General features: G+C 49.4%; 1 long non-coding RNA gene across 3 annotated transcripts in view; it reads right to left on the bottom strand.

Annotated features, from left to right (window-relative positions):
- Window positions 1-7,201: 7,201 nt before the first annotated feature.
- Window positions 7,202-24,682, bottom strand: part of LOC144310935 (uncharacterized) — a 30,087-nt gene continuing 12,606 nt past the window's right edge. The window contains exons 2-5 of one of the 3 annotated variants that reach the window (XR_013376597.1): window positions 19,709-19,909; window positions 8,025-8,184; window positions 7,731-7,791; window positions 7,202-7,628 (exon numbers count right to left, since the gene is read on the bottom strand). This is a non-coding gene — a long non-coding RNA (uncharacterized LOC144310935). Of the gene's footprint in view, window positions 7,629-7,730; window positions 7,792-8,024; window positions 8,185-19,674; window positions 19,910-24,682 lie in introns of those variants that run through there. The other 2 variants (XR_013376599.1, XR_013376598.1) reach the window with 2 other exon arrangements.

Raw genomic sequence — 24,682 nt, 5'->3', positions numbered from 1 at the left:
TTGTGTGCTTCATGGGAATCAGGGATCTTGAGAATCAGCTTCGAGAAGATAGTGGGCTGGAAGAGAAATTCGGGGTACTGGAAATAAACTTTTTTGGAATCATGGCTTTGGAGAAAATAACTGGGCGCAGTTCTCCTCCTGGAGTCTGGGAGAAGCCTGGCGCTGGGCCTGTGGGATTGTTCATCATCTCCCCAGTTCTCCCATCTGGAATCTGAGACGGGTCCAGCCAAAGATTGCGAAACTTAAGTATTGTAAAGCCAAACTAAAACGGAGTCACTTCTGTCAGGGACAAAATGGAAATGGCCAATGCAGGCACGTAAAGGGGAACTTAACCTGGTCTTACAGGATTTTACGGCTCTTCTAGAACACCAGCCAGTCCTCAAATGCCAAGTCTGCTCAGGCCATCTCTGGATTTCCTCACTCCCCTGATTCTGCTACCTTTATCCAAATAAGAAAGAAGACCACCAGCTGACCAATCAGATTGAAAAATAAATAAAATAAAATAAAATAAAATCTAAAACTAAAAACTTGTGCATTTACCCCTAAAAACCCTTTAGTCTGTGAGCAACTCTGAACTCATTGCTCCTGTAGCCCTGAGCACTAAACTCATCTTTCTGCTTTGTTTAATTCAGTATGCAGAATTTGTTTTTTGATGGCATGTTTAAGAATCACTCGAGGACACTGTTAAAACACAGTGGCTATGCCTGAGCCTCTCCCCCAGAGATTCTTACTTGGTGGGTCAGGGAGGGGACCCAGGAAGCCGTGTTTTTAACAAACTCCCAGATTATCCTGCGGGAGTCCTCAAGCCTGTACTTTGTGAAACACCATGCTAATGGGGTCCTTAAAAACCAAGGTGGGGTTCCCTGGGTAGCTCAGGCTGTTGGGTGTCTGCCTTCAGCTCAGGTCGTGATCCCAGGGTCATGGGGTCGAGCCCCCATGGGGAATCTGCTTCCCCCTACTTGTGATCTCTCTGCCTATTTCAAATAAATTCATTAATTTAAAAAAAAAAAAGGAAGAAGAACGTCATTTAGAAATAAGAAAGGTTTACAGTTGTAAGGAGTAAGAAAGGTATCCGGGCATTTGAATGGATGACAGGGAGCAGAAGCAGGGGCAGGGGAAGGCTCAATGTGGGAGGCAGAGCACATACATAGATAACAGGGCTGGAAAGGGTGGGGGGGAGAGACAAGCAGACCCACCTCTCTCCCAGGCAGGCCCCCCACCCCCCTCACAGGCACTGGGAGCCCCAGCCTTGCTTCCCCCAGAAAGCTGGGAGGGATCTCATTTGCAAAAGGAAGACTGGTGGGAAGGAAAGAGAAAGAGAGAAGAAATTAAGGACGTTGTATATGGGACCCAGAAATCACATTCAGAAACAGAAATCCATCTTTTCACTGGTCTTGGCAGTTGGATGGCAAAAGAACTTTCTGCCCCATTCCATCCCGCCCCTGGAGGCAGCGGGGATGTATGAAATGAGACAGCCCTTTGGGAGTAAGTGATTACAAATTATGCACCGAGGAGCCCAGCAGAGATAGGCAAAGCCATATAAAAGAGAAAATCTGCAGGGCCAAGACCCACCTCCAACTTCATGGCTACTATTAACATATCTGAAGCTTGGACGCCTTTTGATGAGTATCCCAGGCTGTGTTTCTTACCCCAAAGGCAACCCACACCGACCCCTAATTTCTTTCCCCGACAGGGTGGCTGAAGCTGGGGTTTTCATCCATAAGTGGTGCCCCTCTCTTAACAAAGTGTGAAAGTAGTTCTAGAGTGTTCCTTCAAAGGAGCTCCAGCTGACCCCAATCCCTGGAGATTCTTAAGCTTTGCAAAAACCGCACACGAGCTGCTGGCCAAGGAGGCCTGTCAGGAGTAGCACGTTTCTTTCTCGGAACAAAGCCCCACCGCGCGCATCTCTATTCTTCTGAGGACTAAAAATAAATTCGGAATTAATCACAACAGAAAAGGAACAGTCTCTTCGAGGACTATAATTAGCTCTCAGTTTATTAATGAAGGCTCCCATTATTAGGCTCGTCCAAGCCCCAAATTTTTGCTTACTAATGACACGCCTAGGACAAGTGGCTTCACCTCCCGAAACTTCCAGCTGTAGAATCTTCTCGTCTGCAGAGCAGAGGCAGTGATGATACCTGTTTCATGAGACCGTGGGAAGGAGCGGTCGCAGGACGCCATCTGGGGAATGTTCCTGCTCAAAGGTCCACTCTCCCAACGTGGTAGAGGTGCAGCCAGAAGCCAGAGGGTGGTCCGTGGAAAGGTCCAGGCCTGGTATCATAAGGAGGTGGGAGTAATGCTTATTTATTCTCTAGACTAGTACAAATTCCTGCCAGAGCCTTCCAGAACAGCCTCAGTGAGGAAATAGGATCCCAGCAGGATCTCCCGGTGAAGCCAAGGAGGTTTTCCTAAGCCCTTCCCACGGTCACCTGGAGGTCATTGCCTGAGAGGCCTGAAGTAGTCCTCGCCGATGCCTGAGGCAGCCTGGAAGCCTGACAGAACGTGCTTCACGAGAACGTTCCAGCAAACTGCCCTTCAAAGCTGCCCCTGCCGGCAAACGCCTGGACTGGCCAGTAGAAGACAAAAGAGCAGGGCCCGGGGTGGTCTCTGGTTATTCCAGGTTGACGGTAGTGGTGGAGAGAGCTCTGCCCTCTCAGAGCCCGACACCCAGGTCCCCCAGGAATCCAGAATTCAAGGAGAATGAGGCAAAAAGGGATTTTGAACAAGAGGCCAGAAATGCAGTCGATATTGTTAACGGTCACAGTGGAGCTACTTCAACGATGGGGCTCCATTATTCTATTTTCCCTACTTTTTTATGGACTTGACGTTTTCATTAATCAAACAGGAAGCATATGCACCTGCACCCACTGGGTGTGCCTGACTCTTAGGAAAGTCCTTCAGAACCTTAATAAAACCGGGCATCTGGGTGGCTTAGGGGTTGAGCATCTGCCTTCTGCTCAGGGTGTGATCCCGGGGTCCTGGGATCGAGTCCCACATCGGGCTCCCCGCAAGGAGCCTGCTTCTCCCTCTGCCTGTGTCTCTGCCTCTCTCTCTGTCTCTCATGAATAAATAAAATCTTGGGGAAAAAAATCTCAGTAGAGCCTCCTCATGGTCTTCAAATAATTCTAGCAAACAAGCTTTCTTAATCTAGCGTTTCAGGTTACAGTCTATAGAACGAGGCATCCTGACAGCAGGAGGAAGTGCCCACAGACAGCGTGACCATGGCGGGATAGAGGTCCTGAAGAATCACTCCAAAAAGACTCCCCAGAAAGTAAAAAGTATCTGAGCCCAGAGCCAACTGTCTCCCAGTAAGCTGGTATCAGGCTGAGCCACACAAAGATGCCAGATCAGGTTTTTTTGGTCGCCACAAATACCAGTTTTAACTCCATAGAGTCAATGTGGCATCTCCCCTCCCCTGCCCCCGGCCCCCATCCAGACCCACCTGAAGAGGTAAAGCAAGGTGTATGGAGATCACTTCACCCCGAGCCTCCCGCATCCCTTACAGACCATGCAGGTGAAAAGCTTTGCATTACGTTTTGCTGGATTCATGGCTCGCCAGGGTCACCGGGTGCTTGTGCCAAGTTCAGAGGCTTCGGACAGACTCAGGAGATTTGGGCTGAGGAGTTCCAGGCAGTTCTCTACGCACACACCTGGCAGACCGTTGGTGTAGTACAGAGCTTCCCACCCTTGGCTACACCTTAGAATCGCCTGGAAGTTTAAAAACATCCTGATGGCTGGGTTGTACTCCGTACCCATTAAATGAGAGGACACCGGGGGCAGCCTGGAAGGAGCCAGGTGACAGCTTCTTTTATTTTTTATTTTTTAAGATTTTATTTATTTATTCATGAGAGACCCAGAAAGAGGCAGAGACACAGGCAGAGGGAGAAGCAGGCTCCCTGCAGGGAGCCCGATGTGGGACTCGATCTCAGGACCCTGGGATCACGACCTGAGCTGAAGGGAGATGCTCGACTGCTGAGCCACCCAGGGGGCCTGAGAGCTTCTTTCAAAGATCTCCAGTTTGGATACCACGGACACAGTGAACCATGATAGAGTTTGCTGACCTTCGTTTGCAACGGCAGGAGTCACCTGTAGCCCCAAACTGCCTCAGGAGGGCATAAGCGCAGGGAGGGCAGGTGGCTCTGGGGGCGTCCTGGGTCCAGCTCACGGCATTCCCAGAGGCTGGGCTCCCTGGCGTCGCCCACCTGGCTGGAGGTGGGACACCTGCGAAGCCCAGCTGCCTCAGCTCCCCTGTCTTTCCTCGGGCGGCATTGTCTTCTGATGCCCCCTCCATGGGAGACACACACTTGGGAGTGGCTTCCCCAGCCTGGGAGTGTAGCCGGGGACCCACCAGGGAGCGTGTTGCCATGACGATCGTGCCATATAGTGCTCCCCAGCCCCCATCTGCTGCTGCAAAAGCCCTGTGAAAAAATCAGCATGCACAGGGCTTTCCAGGCTGCCTGGACTTCTCCACGGCAGGGGGATGTGGGCGATTTTGCCCTGATCTGTGCTTTGGGGAGATGGGCTGAAGAGCAACAGGCTCAGAACAAAGCCCAAAATGTCCCGATCTACAGGGATACACAAATCTCCTTCCTCACAGCAAGGATTATCTCAACTGTGATTGTCATGATGTTTGTCAAGAGGAAGGAGGTTGGGGACATATGAAGGGATAGGGGTATTTCTCCAGGTCGGGGAGGACAGCCCAAGGCCAGGAGATGGGAGAGGAAGTGTGGGGACAGTGCCAAAGGGTGGTTCTTGGGGAAAACACAGCAGATGAAGAAAGAGGGTGAGATGGGGGCTGTGAGGAGCAGGGGTGGGGCCCCTGATGGAGAAAGCAGGAAGGTAGTCAGGAAGAAGAAATGGAAGGAGCGGCGTGGGGGTTCTGGGGGTGCAGGGGGTGGAGAGAAGACTGAGGAACCAGAGAGCATTAGTTCTACCCATCGTCGTGGAAACCAATGGTGGTAAACCTCGACGGCTGAAAACAACATGAGCCATCGTCTTGCGGTTTCTGTCAGTTGTAGGTCAGGCCTTCAGGAGCAGGTGCACCAGGGCACTCCTGGCTTGGGGTCTTTGGTGAGGTTGTAGGCAAAGTGCCAGCAGGACCCGATTCGCCTGAAGTCTGGACTCGGGCTGGAGGACCCGCTTCTAGGGTGGGGAGCCCCTTGGAGGCTGTCGGCTGGTCGCCTCGGCTCTTCAACACGTGATACTCTCCGAAGGGCTGCTTGGGTGCCTCCCCCGCCCACCCCAACCTGGCAGCTGGTCCCCACCCCCACCCCCCACCAAGGGAGCGGCCCATGAGCCAGCAAGACAGAGCTGCCGTATCTTAGTGACCGCACTTCGAAAGGTATTCATCGCCCATCTGCAGCATCCTCGTGGTTACACGGTCAGCCCCGCACGCAGGGCCAGCAGGGATTTTTAAAAGGGTGTGAATGCCAGGAGGTGAGGGTCCCTGGTGGCCGTGTGGGAGGCCGGCTACAAGGAGGAAGCCCTTTCTGAGTCATGGGACTGCCTCGCGTGGTTGTGCGGATTAACCCTACTCGAGGAAACCCAGCAGACGGGGCAAGTGCCGACTGCGATCCAGGCTGAACTCGGGGGTCTGGCCACGCTGCAGCCTGAGCAGACACAGCCACCTTGTAAGACGCCTCTCTGGGAGAAGTCCACAACCCGTTCCTCCAAAGGGCAGCTTGTGCCTCGGCCTTAGTTATCAGAATACTTGTAAATGTAGGTGAAGAAAATCCGACTTAAAAAAAAAGGGGTGGGGGAGAGGGGCACCTGGGTGGCCCAGTGGTTGAGCATCTGCCTTTGGCGCAGGACTTGACCCGGGGGTCCTGGGATCGAGTCCTGCATCGGGCTCCCCACAGGGAGCCTGCTTCTCCCTCTGCCTATGTCTCTGCCTCTCTCTGTTTCTCATGAATAAGTAAATAAAATCGTGAAAGAAAAAGAAATAAAAGTTGCTGACTCTCTCTCTGACCCCTCCCTTGGATGTTCATGGCGACCAAAGAGGTGGGATATGCTGACTGGCTTCATCTGTGATGCGCGGCCACCCCTGGAAACTCAGGGTGCTGGCTCAGCGCCATGCGACAATACTGAACAAGTCTTTACCAAAGAGAAGTCCTGGGTACTGGAGCCAGAAAAAGGAAGATGACACCAGGCAGGTCAAAATCACAACATTCCACCAGCCCCAGGGCCAGCATTCCACAGACGGCTGGGAGAGGGGTCCTCCTGGGGCCTTGGGGTGATGCTGCCGATCACATCAGTGCTGAGCACAGAGATAAAGGGGGTCTGTTTGGCCGCTGACCTGGGTGAGGTCAGAGGCTTGCTTTTCCCCAGGCTGGGCTCAGCCACCGTCAGATCAAAGGCTGGTGATCCAGACTCTAGATCTTTCAGAATTTAAAAAAAAAAAAAAAAAGTAGAATTTTGTTTTCAGATTATTTTTTTCAACAGCAGAAACAACGTATATCCTAAAAGAAAGAGTCTATTCATTTATGGGGGGGGGGGTCCATGAGATGTGCTCGAAGCGCTGCCCACGTGCACAATGCCTTGCAACAAAACAGTGTTTAAACAAACAGGGGGTAAAGAAGCACAGATCCAGGACCGGCAGACTCTTAGGACTCTTAGAGTCTAACTGCCAGGACCCATTGCTTTTGACTGTATCGACTCCTGGGCTTAAGCAGAACGAGCCCGACTCCCCTCTTGGAGCTGGAAGTCTCCCCAGCTCTGCCCATTTCGCAAAGCTCTGCTTTGCCCATTCCTCTGCTTGAGGCAGGGGAAACTGGTTAATAATTGGCATCTTCTTCTCCGGGAGGGGGACTTCTCAATTGGACCACCTCCCCATCTCTGAGAGCCTCAACAATCCTTTCACCCTCCCGTGGACAGCAAACCCCACTTTACCTACATGGCCCTGGGTCCCGAGGCAGAGAGAGAGAAACGCAGACCACACCAATCCCAGTTCAGGCTGTTAGCTGGATCCTGCCGCCAGCCCCAGCTCCCCACTAGCACACGCCATGGCTCCCTCCTTCCCCTTTAAGGGTCCTTAGCTATCTGTCAGTAACTCTACCGAGATGATTTCAGATTCTGCTAAATTCTGCATTTTAAAATCTGGCTCTGTGAAACATTGCAGGAGAAATGGCTTCTATTTTTAAAGGGGCTGATTCTTTCCTTTTTTTTAAATTTTTTTTTTTATTTTTATTTTTTTCTGATCGTCTTCAAGTGAAATTTGAACTTAGCAAAGCAGTTCTGAAAGCCCAGCTGCACGATGGGTGCTTCTTGAGCTGTGCAGGGCTGGGTCAGTGTTTTCGCAAAAATGGGGGTCACTCCCGCTGGTGGTCTGGCGGCCCCCATTAAGTAGTCATAGAGGATGCAGGGATGAGCGTCTTACAGGGGTGAATATTTTGTTGGAATCAAACATGATTTTCATGAATATCATTGCTGGCACCAGGTGAAGGCAACTAGCTCGGTTAGCTCAGAATTGATTTGAAGAAAAATGTTGGGATGACCGGGTGGCTCAGTGGTTGAGCACCTGCCTTCAGCTCAGGTCCTGATCCTGGGGTGCCTGGATTGAGTCCCGCATCGGGCTCCCTGCACGGAGCCTGCTTCTCCCTCTGCTTGTGTCTCTCATGAATAAATAAAATCTTAAAAAAAAAAAAAAGGAAGAAAAAATCCTTCGTTGCATCACTTTTGCAATTTTTTGTTTGTTTGTTTTTGGCCAAACCAGGTAACATATTTATAAGTACCAGGGATGGTTAGGATGTGGTTGTTTCGGGGGGACAGTCTATCACGGTGGGCACGGGAAGTCTGAAAAACACAGAACAGGTTAGATCAGACTTAGGCTGGCATAACTCATACACCGGATACACCACCCCCTGTTGTGGAATGGATTTTGCCCTCTGCTCCCTGCTTCTCCTCCTCACCAAAGACACACTGGAGAAGTCGGAAACCGGGTGGTGGTGGGAGGCGGGGAGACAATTTTCTCCAGGCCTTTGGAAAGACATACTTGCAGGTGTGACCCCAGACCCACGCGTTCTCACCTGGGGCTCGTGGATGCCGGTTGACCCTCTGGCGTGTAAACTGGTGATAGGCCCCCTTAGAAGACACGAAACCCGGAGACACAAAACACGAAGCCCAGGTTCAAAGGAGCGTTGCCTTCCTCCAGACAGATCCCCACCTCGGCCCCATCTCAGATTGGTGCTGTTTTAATTTAAATTGCTTTTGAAATGTTAATCACCGCATGTTAATAAACAAAGTAATTATTCTTGATTTTTTTTTCTTTCTCCTCAACGGCTTCCATTTATTGCGGGGAGCCGCTATTATTCACGATTTCGCGAGGACGCGCGAGGTCTGTAAGCAGGCTCCTGTGCTTTCCTTATGAAATTACCAAAGACGTTTTCTTATTGCATAATCGGTAAATTGGAAACGGGATTATCACACTTCAGGCCAAGGTGCCTTCGCAACTTCTCACTCAATCTGATTAGTGCATTCACAGCAGGTGCTTTCTCCCGGGAGCCCTCTGCGGGGGGTTTATCAGCTGAGCTCAAGTAATTCAGCAAATTCAAGTGCACCAACGGGGGTGGGGGTGGGGGGTGGAGAAGAGGGACTATATCCCCAGCAGCTTTGATCAGCTCCCCCCTGCTCCCCACCTCCGTGCCCACCTCCCACCCACGCATCTGCACTGGGCTATAATTGCTCTGGCTCCAGTGGCACCAGCAAGTGATGTCTCCTTTGGCCAAGCAGACAAGAGCAGACCAAAGGAGCCAGAAGGCTCTCGGGGAGAGGCACAGCGGTCTGCAGCTGGCAGGAAGAGGAAGCCAGAAGAGCGGTCAGCTAGCTCTTTCTTGAAGCTAAAAACCCTTAGAGCCTCAGCAGGAAGCTAGGTCAAAGCGCCCCTTAAGGTGTGGCCTGACCAAACCTTTCTTGGGTGCTGCTCTTCTGGGGGGTCAGCAGGGAAGGAGATGCCAGCTTAGATCCATGCGACAAATCCCCATCGTTTTCATGCTTGACTGTTGCTTCCTAGTGAGCTGGGTTCAAATCCCAGAGCTATGTCTTCTGCCTAGATGGGGTCCTTTTATATAAAAGATGCCTTTTTAAATTTAAATTTAAATTTTTAAAAAGATTTTATTTATTTATTCATGGAGACACACAGAGAGATAGAGGCAGAGACAGAAGCAGGCTCCATGCAAGGAGCCTGATGTGGGACTTGATCCCACGGCTCTGGTGTCACACCCTGAGCCGAAGGCAGACGCTCAACAGACTGAACCACCCAGGTGCCCCTAAAAGATGCCTTTTGTATAAAAGAAGAGTGGAGAACTTCAGTCAAACCCAGAGTGGACCTTCTCTTGGGAAGGCGATGAGGTGGTGCAGAGGCTGGGGTCACAGGTTACAGAGACCAAGTGCCAATCAGAGCTGGTCAGAGAGGTGAGGGACACCTTGCTGGTTTCATTCCCTGGAACTTTCAGTTTCCTTGAAACAGTGAAAATCAAGGAAAAAGGTTCTCAAGAAATTAAATCGAGAAAAAAGAAGCTTAAGATGAACATAATCTACAATTCCTATGATCGATGGTGATCAATCTTCCCATAAGCTACATACAAGCAGCCTATAGCATCTGCCTCAAAATTTTCATAGATGTTCCGTACACTGACCATGATGTCTGTCATAAGCAACAGGTCAATAAAATTAACTTCTCTTCTGTCTTGGAATATTGAAGAAAAAAAAGGCTCTCAAGTCCAGTGGGGTGAGGACTCAGTGACTGTAAGTGTCCCTTCCAGGCCTACAAAGTCTGATCCGTTTGTGATTCACTGACACCTTCCCTAAGGGCGGAGCTGTGGGGTGGATGGAACATGGGCTCTGGCATCAGCCTTGATTTTGAATCATCAAATCCCATCACTCACAGCTCCATAGCCTTGGCTTTGTCACTCCTCTGCTGTCTGGTCCTCATCACAAAAATGGCTATAGCACCTCCCTGGGGAGGTGAAGGTGATTATGACCGAAGGACATAGGGCAGCTACCCTGGTAGTGATTCATGGAACAGATAACCAAGCCCCCCTCAGTACGTGCATGGGAGCCCCGGGTTGTAATTCCAACTTGGGAATTTCCATCCTCCATGTCGCCCTTGTCCTTGCTGCCTGGCTTTTGCTGGTGGCCACTGTCCAGGTGTATCTGGGCACCTTTGATTTGAGAATCAGGAATCCAACCAGAGAAGTCAGAAAAATGCTAGTGACCAGAGGGGCTTGAGAGAATTTCTAGGAGGAATCTGCAGAGAGCCTGGTCCCCTGGACCACTCTGCTTGTCACACAAGGTGTTCTCCCCTTTGGCATCATCAGTATGTTTCCTGCCCAGGTGTGACCACCAACCAGGTATGATGGGAAGGGAAGAAGCCGTTCGCTCTCTCCAGCAGCTGTTGCCAAGGACATGGTCAGGGGCCCAGGTGGGGGCTTGGAAGGCCCCCACTCAGGTCCACACCACCTGCATCAAGGCCTTGTCCTCTCTAAACCCGCTTCCCAAACCTGGCCACTGCTTCTCTTATGAGGTCAGAGACCATGAAGTAGAGACGCATGGCTCCAGTGGCCAGTGGCACATGAAAGGTGAAACGTTATTCCGTGCCAGTCCTTAAACTCAGATTGGCATTCAAAATCCAGATACGGAATTTCTCTTGGAAAATTTGTGCTTCTGCCCTGGTCAGAGCTGTTTGCAAAATAAGCCAAGGGGTGCCTGGGTGGCTCAGTTGGTGGAGCATCTGCCTTTGGCTCAGATCATGATCCCAGGTGGTGCTCCCTGCCCAGGGGGGAGCCCGCTTCTCCCTCTGCCCCTCCCCCTGCTTGCATGCACGTGCTCTCTCTCTCTCTTTGTGTCAAATAAATATATATTTTTAAAAAGCCCAAATCCCTGACTTCATGGAGCTTTGGAGGTAGTGTGCGTGGGGAGAAAGAGCTGCCTGGTACAGTTATGATGCATTGTTGGGTCGGAGGGGACGGACAGGGGAGGTCAGACCATGCAGGGCTCACAGGGCACTTTAGGGACATGAGATTTTACTCACAGTAAATACAAAGCCAGACCTGTTTAGGTTTGCCTAGCATTCTGGCTGCTGTGTAGACCATAGGGCTGGAGGCCGAAGCAGGAGGCTGTTATAATCCATGCAGGAGGTGGATCGGACCAGGCTGGTGTTAGCCCAGGAGACTGGGGGTGGTTTGTAGCACAGAGAATGAACCCCCACCCCCATCCCGCAAGGATGTACAAAAGCATCTTCCCTCCTCCACGTCTCCTGATCTCTGCTCCCACCTAGGGAAGAGGATTCCTGGTTGCAGTTCCATCAAGCTATAAGTGTGAGCTGATGAATCTCCCTCAACTTTTCCATGGAGGAGTTAAACCCTCCCTGCCCCCAAATCTTTGTGGGCAGCTCATGTTCCTGCAAACTCCCAGGAGGTCCCTGAGCAGGACCCTAAAGAATACCAGCTCTGCAGAGCCCACATTTAGGAGGCACAAGCCCATGCCGGGGCCCCGGGGACTGAGGATCAGTTACCCATCACTCAGTCCTGCTAATGAGCCAGGCTCCCTCTCTCTCTCTCTTTCTCTGGGGTTTTCTACATACTATTCCCTTTATTCTCTTAGCTGACATCTTCCCTCCTCCTGGCTAGCTCTTTCTCAGCTCAGACATGGCTCTGAGAACTTCACTGGGGGTGCCTCCCTCGATCAGGAGGCAGTTGGCACATCTATGTGACACAGGGCTGGGGGTTCGAGGCACAAGCTTTCAAGAGGCATCACTCTTATGCTCGTGCAGCTTGGGGGTGCTTCCTTAAATTCTGGGGGCACCTGGGGGGACTCAGTGATTGAGCATCTGCCTTCAGCTCAGGGTGTGATCCCGGGGTCCTGGGATCGAGCCCCGCATCGGGCTCCCCGCATGGAGCCTGCTTCCCCCTCTGCCTGTGTCTCTGCCTCTCTCTCTGGGTCTCTCATGAATAAATAAATAAAATCTAAAAAAAAAAAATTATGCACCTTAGGAGTCTCCCTCGTGGCTCCCAGAGCCGGCCCTGGCCATGTGTGGTCCCACATATGGGAGCCCCCAGCAAGGGGGCACCCACCTGGCCCATCACGTCCGTGAATCCCTTGCAAGTGTAGTTCTGGGATAGGCTGAGCCCAGAGCCTGGGCTCACCCGCAGCAACACCCTTCACTCCCGAGGTACCTTCCAGAGCTCACCCACAGTGGGATTGAGGCTGCTGGGAACCAGGGCAAGACCCCCACACTGGCTCATTTCCTAGAGCGACCTCCTGGCCTTCCCCCCCACACACACTTCCATTTGTCTTTAATAATCGGTCCCTTAACTCCCTCCAGTGGCTTCTACTTTCTGGGTCAAACCTCTGCCCCATCCCCCTGAATGACATGCTCTCGCAGGACAGCAAGACGGTGACATCCTCACGAGGCACGTCAAGGAGCCCTCCATCCACCTCCTCCCAAGCCTCCCTCCCTTTCTTAGTGCCTCCCCCTGGCACAGGCTCCTCAAGCAGAGGCCCCAGGGTAGCCGCCGCGGGCCCCACACACCCCTCCACGCCGACGACCCTCCGCCCGGCTACATACTCCCATCCTAACCCCACGGTTTGCTTCTGCTCCTACAGCTCAGCCCACTGGGTCTCTCCGATTACTCCATCACTGCTGGGTCCTTTTGAGTTGATGGTAGGACCCACGAGGCAGGCAGGGGCGCCACTATGGTGTCCTGTGCCTTACCCAGAGGCTGGCGTGGGTAGCATCGGATTGTGCCGAGCAGTCGACATCCCCTGAACACTTGTGCCAACAGCAGCTCAGTGACAGGCACTGTCTGACTCTCGGTTTTGGCTCAGGTCGCGATCTCAGGGTCCTGGGATCCAGCCCTGCATCTGGCTTCCTGCTCAGCGAAGAGCCTGCTTCTCCCTCTGCCTCTCCCTCTGCGCGCACTTTCTCTCTCTCTCTCTCTCATCTTTCTCAAATAAATAAACACAATCTTAAAAAAGTAGTCAAGAAACAGAAACAAAACAGGCTGGCATTGTGTAGGCACCTGTTCCAGCGTGGCCGCCCGAACCTCTCTCACCCGGAGCTCTCGTGACAACACAGCCCTGACGCTCCTTTCATCGGGAAGTGGTCTGCTGCCCCTTCTCTTGAAACCAGGCGTGTTTTTGTACCCATTCTTCTGACCCATGAAGGACGGCAGAAAGGTCATAACGAACGGTAACACCGGCCCCCTCACTCTGGAGAAGTCGCTTCGCCTGTTTTCAGAGATGAGAGGTGCACCTGCCCTGAGCCCCCTGTGTTCTGAGGAAGGCCAAAGCCCCCTTGGTGGAGAGACCCTCAGCCCTCAGTGTTCCATTACTGTTTTGTATTTTTGTGTATTTTTTTTCTTAAGGTTTTATTTTTCAATCATCTCTACACCCCATGTGGGGCTTGAAGTCACAACCCTGAGATCAAGAGTTACCAGCTCCACTCACTGAGCCAGCCAGGGGCCCCACCAGTCACTGTTTTATTGCAGCTGCACAAGACCCCAGGCCAGACCTGCCCAGCTGGGTCGTTCTTCAACTCCTGGGTACCAGAAACTGAGTGATAATGTGAATCCTGGGGTGGTTTGTTACACAGCAAGAGCTCACTAGACTAGCTCATGACTTGAAGGAACTTAAAATCTACCTGGAAAGCCAAGAAATGAGTGAATTAACCAAGTTTATTGGATGGTACCAGCAGATAAGGTCCTATCTAGGTGAACATACTAAATACCCACCCATCCACCCCATCTTCCCTGTCCCGTCTGTCCTATCCCTACCTCCTTTCTCTGTCCCTAATTCTGATTGGCATCCCCTCCCCCTCCCCCCCCAGCAAATCTTTGATTCCCATGGTGTGTCTGCAATTCACTGCAGGGCTGACACTTGCCCAAACTCTCAACCTGCTGGAGCCCTAAATTACCAAGCTTCCTGGGCTCCCCAACTTCACTTTGGATATACCACAGAGAGTAGAGTCAAGGCTGCTTAGACCACAAATCCCTGGTCCTGGCTCCTGGTTCCTGGCAAGAGGCATCACATAAATTTTCAACCAAGAGATGCATCCGCATAATTAGACCAAAGATATTGCAGACACAGACACATGCAAAGAGAGCCGGGCTGGGAGAAGGGTACCATTCATCAAAACCTCATCATAAATTCAAGCTGAAGAGCTGAAAAGAAACAAAACGTGGACCCTTCCCAAATCCAGCAGCTGGACCTCTCGCTGCAATCCCGCAACCGCGGCAGCTCCACTCAACATCTGGGCGAGAATAAAAAATAATAAAGACTTAAAAAGAACAGATGCCGGGCAATTACCAATTGAAGTGTGGATCGGGAATATAAATTCTCCAAGAGACTGCAGACAGAAATATAGGTTGGCACGCGGGTCTCAGGACTGTGAATTTCATCCAGCTGTCGCCACTTTTTCATCGGGGCTAGTATTTTGTTCGTAAACACACTTTCTAAGCGATGAGCGTAATTATGCTCAGGTTGACATGACCTGAATTAGGGTGACCGCATTTTTACTGACTCGACATCATCAGATGTGTCCAGGAAGATCCTGGTGCCGGAGCAGTGGCACTGAAGGACATCGGGAAGAAAGCCGTATCTAGATTTGAGAGACCTGGGTTCAAGTCTCACCTCCCCCATTTAATTGTGTGGAAAATGTCCTTTAACCTTCTAAACTTGCAAAGAAGTCTGAAAATAGTGGGGTGCCTGGGGGGCTCAGTTGGTTAAGTGTCTGCCTTGGGCTCAGGTCATGATCCTGGGGTCCTGGGATCGAGCCCCATGTCGGCACCCTGCTCAGTGGGGTGTCGGCTTCTCCTTCTCCCTCTGCTCCTCCCCCCTGCTGGTGCACTCTCTCTAAAATAAATAAATAAAATAAAATAAAATAAAATAAAATAAAATAAAATAAAATAAAATAAAATAAAATAAAATAAAATAAAATAAATTCTGAAAGTAGAGCTAAAACCTGCCCCACAGAGTTTTTATGAGGATTAAAATAGGTAATGAAGGCAGCCCCAATGGCTCAGCGGTTTAGTGCCACCTTCAGCCCAGGGTGTGGTCCAGGGCATCCTGGGATCGAGCCCCACGTCAGGCTCCCTGCATAGAGCCTGATTCTCCCTCTGCCTGTGTCTCTGCCTCTCTCTCTCTCTCATGCATAAATAAATAAAGTCTTTAAAAATAAAATAGGTAATGAATCCTCAAAACTCCTACCACATTTCTTCCAGCTTCTTCACCTTTGAAATAGGAATTTGTTATTTTGCAAGAATTCTTTCTTCCGGGACATCTGGGTGGCTCAGCAGTTAGGCATCTGCTTTCAGCTCAGGGCATGATCCCGGGGTCCTGGAATCGAGTCCCGCGTCAGGCTCCCCACAGGGAGCCTGCTTCTCCTTCTGCCTGTGTCTCTGCCTCTGTGTCTCTTATAAATAAATACATAAAATCTTAAAAAATAAAAAAGGAATTCTTTCTTCCTTTGTTTCTGTTTGTAAGTAAGCTCTGCACCAAACCTGAAGCTTGAACTCAGGACCCCGAGACAAAAAACCTCATGCTCTACTGACTTAGCCAGCTAGGAGGCCCCATAAGGATTCTTTTGTTTATGATGTTACTCAAGCTACTTTTAAGACACTTATGATACTTTTGGTTGTAAGTAGCATAGAGACCTATAGTCACTTTAAAATGAAAAGAATTGAGTTATTTAGTTAATGAGAAGGCAAGAGGTAGACAGGTTTCAGGATAGGACCAGTGTGTCAGTGATCACTAATATCAAGGTACTGGAGTCCCAGTCTCTGCAGTCCATGTGGCTCTTCCCTCATGGTGGCAACGTGGCTGCTCCAGCTCCAGGCACCTCATCTTTACACCAGAGCACCAAATGAGGGAATCTTTTCAAACATCTCTCTTACCAAGAAGGAAACATTTCTCAGACACCTCTCACAGATTTCCTTTTATATCTCGTTGGCCAGATCTGGGCCATGGCATCTCTTGCTGGGAGGTGGCCTGGGGAAAGATATATCCAGTATTCCTGGAAGCCAACATGAGAAACGACTCAAGGGAAAAGGGAGACTTTGGGGGTAAGAGATGAACTGGATCTCTTGGTCTGTGGCATTCCCATGATGACAGGTCCCCAGGCGCTGGCCTGATGGTCCAGCATCCACCCTCCCTCGACCACCCACGGTCTGACCTGTCTGTTCCCTGATTTTAGCTTGACCACTGCAGGAGGCCATTTCCAAAGCGGTTCCCAAAGATCCTGCCTCCTGGTGCCCGTCCCGGTTGTCCTAAGGAAGAGAGCACTGCAAAGGTGATGGGAAGTCATGGTTCCATGGTAATGGAACCTGTTACTTGATGAAAGTCGCATCTATTGGGCACCTACTGTGTGCCAGCCATCGTTCTTAGTGTTGGAGGAGACTGAGACCCCACATTAGAACCTAAGGGGATGCTCAGCTCACCTCTGACATCTTGCTAATCACTCATCCTTTTACCTGAAGCCGAGACCAACTCACAGTGGGACAACAAGCCCTGGAGCCCCTGGGGCCCCAGGGAGAGAATCTAGCCTGGTGCAAGGAGCAGGGTGATTGAAGCTTCTGGGTGTAACATGGGATCTGACTCACATGACCCCCGGCCAGGAAGCAGAAGCTCTTTCCCAAAACAATCTGGAGAAGACAAGCAACCCCCTGGCACACCTGCAGATAATGGCTTTCCTTTGACTGCCTGTCATGTGCCAGGCACTGTGCCTGCTCAGTCCGTGCCCTCTATGGAAAAAGGAACCTAAAAACAGAGCTCTAAGTTCCCCGACAGGGGACGTGCAGGTGCCAAGAACACCTCCTCCAACAAGGAAGGGCAGGACCCCAACTTCTGGGCTTCTGGGTCCTCCCTAATCTCCCGTCCTGGTTTCTAAATGCTTCTCCATCCTGCCCCTCCCTCACGAGGCAGCCCGAGCTGTTATCCAAAATCAGGGTTTTTTTTAGCCTTTTCCCATTACTGCCCCTCCTCCACCCATGAAATATTAATATCACAGACATTATATATCTCTTTTAAAAATATTTTATTTATTTATTCATGAGAGACACACAGAGGCAGAGACACAGGCAGAGGGAGAAGCAGGCTCCTTGCGGGGAGCCCCATCTGGGACTCGATCCTGGGACCCCTGTGTCATGCCCTGAGCTGAAGGCAGACAGATGCCCAACCCCTGAGCTACCCAGGTGCCCAACATTGTGTATATCTTTACATATTGAACATACATCTGCACTTTAGACATAAAAAGGGGAGAGTCTTCCACCTTCCAGGAGCCAATTCTGGCTTCCTCGGAAAATCGCCCCGGTTGAGAATGTGCTTCCTGAGAGAACAAGCCCATCTGCCGCTGACCAGCAGTACAATGGTCCCTGGCTGCGAGCTAAAGCCCCTATCAGCAAGGCCACTAAATCTTTCCTGGGAGGACAGCCGTCTCACCTGGGGACGGCAGCTTCAGCGCAGATGAAGGTGCACACAAGGTCGTGGCTGTATCAGGCACCTGTTGCTCCATGACGATTACTCTGAAACTTAGCCACTCAAGACATACATTATCTTTCAGGTTCTGCGGGTGAGGAATCCCGGTGGGGGCTCAGAGCCTCCGACAGGCTTCAACCATGACGATGGCCAGGGCTGAAGCCATCTGAGCCTCAGGTGGGGAAGGATGGTTTCCAAGCTCATCACTGATCCCTGGCAGGAGTCCGTTCTTTATAGGCTGTTGGGCCAAGGACCTCAGTTTCTGGGTGGTTGCTATTGGGAGGCCCCCCGCCATGTGGTCCCTTGTTTCACGGACCTTTCCACGGGGCTGCTTGCAGCAGGGGAGCTTGCTTCCTCAGAGAGGGACAGGGAGAGACAAAGGGCGGGAGGGAGGAAGGGAGAGTTACTATGTGAGCAGGAGAGAAGTTGCAGCCTTTCGTGACCTACTCTCAGGAATGACCTCCCATCACCTTTGCAGCACTGTCTTCCGTAGGACAACCTAGGCGGGCACTGGAAGGCAGGATCTTTGGGAACAGAACAGCCTCCTGCAGTGGTCAAGCTAAAATCAGGGAACAGACAGGTCAGGACGTGGGTGGTCGAGGGAGGGTGGATGCTGGACCATCTGGCCAGCGCCTGGGGACATGTCATCAAGGCATCGCAGGAGGGGGCTGCAGAATCAGGCAGCCATGGGAGCCAGAGTGCAGCAAGGTGTGGCATCAAGTAAGGAACGATGCCCCAGAACCCTGAAAGCCTCTGTGCTCAAGCAGCCCAGGCTGCAGAGATAAGTCAGGACAGTGGGACAATTTTACAGCTTCGTAATGTCCCCCTGAGCCAGGAAGCCTATATTCCTGATAAAGATTGTGCCTAGCCCCTGGTGAGTCCACAGCTTGAAGAGGGGGAGCAGTGACACTCTTTTGGAAGGGCCCTTGAAGGGGGCAGTTTAGCGGCCGAGCTCAGAGCAGATGGAGAAGCAACACAGGAAAGGTTCTGGAACCAGGCAGGTGGGCTTAGTATCCCAGCCCAGCCATTTGTCAATTGGGGGACCTCAGGTGAGTATATTGACCTCAAACCTGAGTTTTCTCTTCTCTAAAATGATACTTAACCCACAGTAAGGCTGAGAAGATGAGATGAGATGCTAGAAGCCCTCTGTTCCCTATATAGTGTCTGCTAAGGAGCAAACAATAAATATTTATTATTGTTATTATTATATAAAAGTAATACATTTAGAAAGGGAAATGAAGGGCACGGGGGGGCACAGCGGTTGAGCATCTGCCTTTGGCTTAGGTCGTGATCCTGAGGTCCTGGGATCAAGTCCCGCATCAAGCTCCCCACAGGGAGCCTGCTTTTCCCTTTGCCTGTGTCTCTGCCTCTCTCTGTGTCTCTCATGAATAAACAAATAAAATCTTTAAAAAAGAAGAAGAAGAGGAAGAAGAAGAAGAAAGAAGAAGAAGAAGAAGAAGAAGAAGAAGAAGAAGGAGAAGGAGAAGGAGAAGGAGAAGGAGAAGGAGAAGGAGAAGGAGAAGGAGGAGAAGGAGAAGGAGGAGAAGAAGAAGAAGAAGAAGAAGAAGAAGGAGAAGAAGAAGAAGAAGAAGAAGAAGAAGAAGAAGAAGAAGAAGAAGAAGAAGAAGAAAGAAAGAAAGGGAAATGAGTCCATTCCTTAAAATCAAAACAACACCAATTTTAAAAGCCTAATCTTCTCTGATTGAGAAGATTACTAATTTACATTTCACATTTACTAATAAAGGGTGGCAGGCAGTTGTCCCATGGCTATTCCAGGCCAGGCATTGGGGCAGGTGCCTTACAAAGGTAGCTACCTCTCACCCCACATAAGTGAATCTACATGATAGGAATTATCATACCCATTTCACAGATGAAGCCACAGAGATTCAGAAAGGTCAAGTATGCTGCTGTCATGCAGTGAACAGGAGTCAGAATGAGGAATTGAACACAAGCCCTTGGGGGACCTGAGCTCAAGACTCTGTAAAGACCACGGATCCTATTTTATATGAGAAACCTGGTTGAGTGGAGAAGTTAACCAGAGCCTACCAAGTATACTCCTAGTACACGGAGGAGCTGGTGGGAGGGTCCAGGTTGTAGAAGATACGACAAGAGCCAACTCCCCAGGGCAGGGGAATGGTGTTTCCACCCAGGAACTTTTGGGAAAGGAAGCATTTCTCTTTAGGGAATCAGAATCAGAATCCAAGATAGTAGAGAGCTATGGTCAACCTTATTGGCTTATTACCATTGCGGGGGTGGGGGGATGTCTCCCCTGGGAAGGCATGCCTCCTCCTATAATCCATCTTCATCTGGAACAGGTTTAAATTTATATATGGCCTCCAGGAAGGTTCTGGGTTTCCATCATTAAGGATGGGAGAGTCTCTAATACTGCTTTTCAGATATCCACAGCTCCATCAGAAGTCTTGTCACTAAAGGTCCATGTCAGCTGTGAACACAATAGTTGAGGTTCTTAGGGAAAAATTTAAGCAGAGAGAGATTTACTCCAAGGTATCATGCCACAACATGTCCAGGAGGCTGGAGAACCCAGTGTGGGTGTCTCACAGCCAGGACCAGGCTGCCGACTGCCGCACAACGAATTCTATTTTAAATTCTGTATTAAAGGTGCCTGGAGGGGACACCTGAGTCCCCTCAGTGGTTGAGCATCTGCCTTCAGCTCAGGGCGTGATCCCGAAGTCCTGGGATGGAGTCCCACATCAGGTTCCCTGCAGGGAGACTGCTTCTCTCTCTGCCTGTGTCTCTGCCTCTCCCTGTGTGTCTCTTAGGAATAAATAAGTAAAATGTTTAAAAAAAAAATGGTGCCTGGGATCTGCTTCAAAATAATATGAGGAGGGGAGAGCACATGGGAGTATAGATGAAAAGAAACTGACCTCAAGTTAATAATGGTCGAAATTAGAGCAGATAAATGAGAGGGTTTTTAAAAAAAACAGCTTTTTTTAAAAACAGATTTTTTTAAAGTTTTATTTTTTAAGTAATCTCTACACCCAACGTGGGTCTCGAATTCACAACCCCCAGATCCAGAGTTGCATGTGTTACCTACTGAGCCAGCCAGCCGCCCCTAAAAGCTGATTTATTTAGATATCATTTACATATCATCCAATTCACCCATTTAAAGTATACAGTCCAATGCATCTTAGTCTATTGACAGAGTTGAGTGACCACCACCACCATCCAAATTTAGACTGCTTTTAAATCCCCAAAGAAAACCTGTCCCCGAAAGCAGTCACCTCCTTTCTCTGCTCTGGCCAATCCCCAGCAGCCAGTAATATCTGTTCTGTCCACACAGATTTGCCTATTCTGGACATTTCACATAAAGGGAATTATACAGCATGTGATCTTTCGTGACTGGCTTCTTTCACTTTGCATAATGTTCGCTGAGTTCATCCACGTTGGGGTTGATATCAGTGAGTCATTCTTATTGTTGAACGACATTCCATTGTACTGCTAGGTCACATTTTGTTTGTCCATTCATCCGTTGATGGACACTTGGGTTGTTTTTACCTTTCTGATCCCGATCTCTGAACAGAGCTGCCATGAACACTGGTGGAGAAGTTATCTGTTTGAGTCCCTGCTTTCAATGCTTTTGGATATATTACCTAGGAGTGGAATTGCTGGATCATATGGTAATTCTATGTATAGCTTTTTGAGGACCTGCCAAACTGGTTTCCACAGCAGCTGCGCCATTTTACATTCCCACCAGCGATGCACAAGGGTTCCAACTTCTCCACATCCTTGCCAACTCTTGTTATTTCTGATCCTAGCCATCCTAGTGGGTGTGAAGTGGTATCTTATTGTGGTTGGGATTTGCATTTCCCTGATGGCTAATGATGTTGAGCATCTTTTCATGTGCTCATTGGCCATTTCTCTATCTTCTTTGGGGGAGATGTCTATTCGAGTCCTTTGTACATTTTTAAATGGGGGTTTTAAAGATATTTTTAATTGAGTTGTGACACTTCTTTCTATATTCTGGGTCCAAGGCCCTTATCAGGAAAACGATTTGCAAATATTTACCCCCCGTTTTGCGGGTTGTCTTTTCACTCTCTGGAGTGTTGTTTGAAGGACTGATATTTTAAATGTTGATGAAATCTCATTTATTTTTTCTTCTGTGGCTTATGCTTCTTTTGTGTGTGACATCTAAGAAATCATTGCCTAAGCCAATTTCGTGAAGATTTACTCTTAAGGTTTCTTCTAAGGGTTTTTGTAGTTTTAGCTTGTGTATGCAGGTGTATGATCTATTTTGAGTTAATTTTAGGGTATGTTGTGAGGTAGGAGGTCTCCGTTGATTCTTTTGCATGTGGATATTAGTCCAGTTATGTTTGTGTGTGTTGAGAGTTTCCCATAATGAAAGCTTAATTTAAGTAAAGGCAATGACTGAAAAAAAAACCATATATACCAGATAGGAATGGCCTGTACTCGCTAAGAACAACTACTTAAGAGTGGCTTCTATAAGATATGTTTTGTGCTTTTAATTATTTATTTTAGGTAAAGGAAGTTTGGAGGTAAATACAGCTGATGTGGCCATTCTATCATCATTAATGAACCAGCGTCTTGCTATTTGTTGCTTTCAACATTCTTATATGTGGCCTCCATCCTCAGGATTGCCTCACTATCACAAGATAGTTGCTGGAACATCAGCCAACACCTCTGCATTATGAGCAGGGAGGAAAAAAAGAAAAGAATAAAGAAAAAAAAAGGAATCATACTTTTTCAAATAACTTTTCCTGGAACCAATTTAAATACTTGGGTTTATAACTCCTTGGTTATTCCTATGGTGGAGGAGGAACACATTAACATACTTTCAAAATAAGGGCTCTGACCTTTAGTTCAGTGTCCATGCATGGTTATCAAGTAGCCAAAGCAGCAGGCTGTGACAGAGAGCAGAACTACTCACCCCATATCTAGTCTTATAGTATCTTTTAGTGCAAGTAGGATTGTAGGATGATGAGCCCTGTATTACCAGAGCTTTCAAGTTTTAGAGGTTTCAGTTCTACATTTTGTATGAACCCTTTCCAGATTTTTCAGCATTGGCAACCAACCAAAAACAAAACAAAACAAAACAAAAGAACAAACACAATACATTTGTGTTTTTATTCCATCTCTGTGCTGCTCATTGGCAACCTCTGCCTTCAAGTGAACATCAGAACCCTCCAGGCACCTGAAGGGCACGGCGGAAACATTATAATTCCTGTGTGGCTCTGAGCCAGTGGGGTGGGGGGGGTGGGAGTCACGAGGAAGGAGATTTGGGCTCAACTCTAGGAAGATCTCCATCCACAGAGCTGTCAGAAACAGACGGAGCTGCGCCTGGGGAGGCAGGAAGTTCTCTGTCACTGGAGGGATTTGGGCAGATGCTGGAGAACTGCTTGGCAATGACTCTAGAGTCTCCCCAGCAACCCAAGGGATGTCTGAGGCTGGTAGTAAATTGTCACGATGACTGCTTCTGCAGTGGTGACACACTGAAGGAGACCTCGCAGGTGAGGGAAAGGCAGGATGTTCTACATCTTGGTTGTCGGGGCACTGGCAGCCCAGTAGCAGCTGTGTCCCCACCCTCCAAAGGTCAAGGCAATGGAACGTGGGGTAATGCCCTCACCATGGACATGGTCACTATTAAGTTTAGCCTGTGGGGACAACAAAGATGGACTTCCCAGAAATTCACAAGCATGATTTGACTCATCTCCACCCACCGCCCGCAATCACACAGCAGATAAGTGGCTTCTCTCGTGGAGGATGATGCAGGCTGTTCAATGCAATTAATTTACTGGCTCATACTTTCAGGGCTGGCGTCATGGGCACATGACTTGTGCAAGTGAGCAGGGATCTGCATCAAAAAAGGACGCCACGCTTGGTTTAAGGTTCTTCTATCATCTGAAAATTCTTAGTTGCTTTTGAACCAGAGGCTCCACGTTTGTGTTTTGTCCTGGGCCCTCCATAATTTTACTCAAAAAGTATTCAAAATGCAGAAGAAATTGCAGGGCATTGAGCTTACAGAGCCTCACAGAACCTGCACACAATCTAGTAGGGAAGGTGGGGAGACAGACCAGTGAAGGTAAGGTGAGCAGCTACTGAAACATCTAGGTAATGCACGAAGTGTTTGCAAGAGGGACATCTGACTTAGAGAGGGAGGTTGAGGCAGAGAAGTGTCATCAGGAATCCAAGTCTGAACTCCATCGCTTGTCAAAATTCCTTCTTCCATTATGGGAGAACTATAGGCAGACGCATGGCTGCTCAAGTAGAAACTACATTCCCCAGCATCCCCAGCAGTTTGTTGTGATCACATGACTAGTTATCACCAATAGAATGCATGGAGATGACCTGGACCACTTCTAGGTCTGGACCACAAAGCATCCTTGTGTGCCTTCTTCCTGCAGGTGGAATCTGCATGAGGAAGTGACCCAGCTTCAATCATGCAGGGGGACTCTGAGGGTCTGGAGGCAGGGTGAGCAATGACTGGAAGGAACCTAGGTCCCTGAATGACCATGAGGAGCTGAGTGGTCCACTCACCTGGACAGCTCATCTCAGAACTTACTACTCTAGCAAAAAGAAATGTATATATTTTAATCTGCTGTATTCTGGGGCCTCTTCATTAGTCTACTCTACTAAATGCAATGAGGAAACAGAAGTTAGCGATGTGAGGAAAAGGAGAGAAGAGACTCTGAAACATCCAGTTGAGAGAAAATATGGCCCATTCAGGGAACTAGGGGTGGTTCAAGATATCTGAAGCTATGGCTGGTAGTGGGGTGGGGGTGGGATGCTATAATCAAAGCTACCTTCTCACTGTGTCCTTGCACGGCAGGAGAAGAGAGCTTAGGTTCCCTTCCTCTTCTCATAGGGACACTAATGCCATCACACAGGATCCACTTGTATGACCTAATTTAACTCTGATCAGAGTGGAATGACTGGGTGGCTCAGTGGTTGAGCATCTGCCTTCAGCTCAGGACCTGATCCTGGGGTCCTGGGATTGAGCCCCACATTGGACTCCCTGTGGGGAGCCTGCTTCTCCCTCTGCCTGTGTCTCTGCCTCTCTCTCTGTCTCTCATTAATAAATAAAATAAATAAATAAATAAATAAATAAATAAATAAATAAATAAATAAAACTTAAAAAAAAAACAATTCTCATCAGAGTTCAACATAAAAATTTTTTTGAGGGGGTGGGGACACAAACATCCAAGCTTTAATAAGAAAGGAACTCGTGTGCCAGGTAAGG

This window comes from Canis aureus, chromosome 3 (assembly GCF_053574225.1).
Source record: "Canis aureus isolate CA01 chromosome 3, VMU_Caureus_v.1.0, whole genome shotgun sequence".
In the NCBI taxonomy this organism is placed as follows: Eukaryota; Metazoa; Chordata; class Mammalia; order Carnivora; family Canidae; genus Canis; species Canis aureus.
This window is presented reverse-complemented; position numbering and strand designations above follow the sequence as displayed.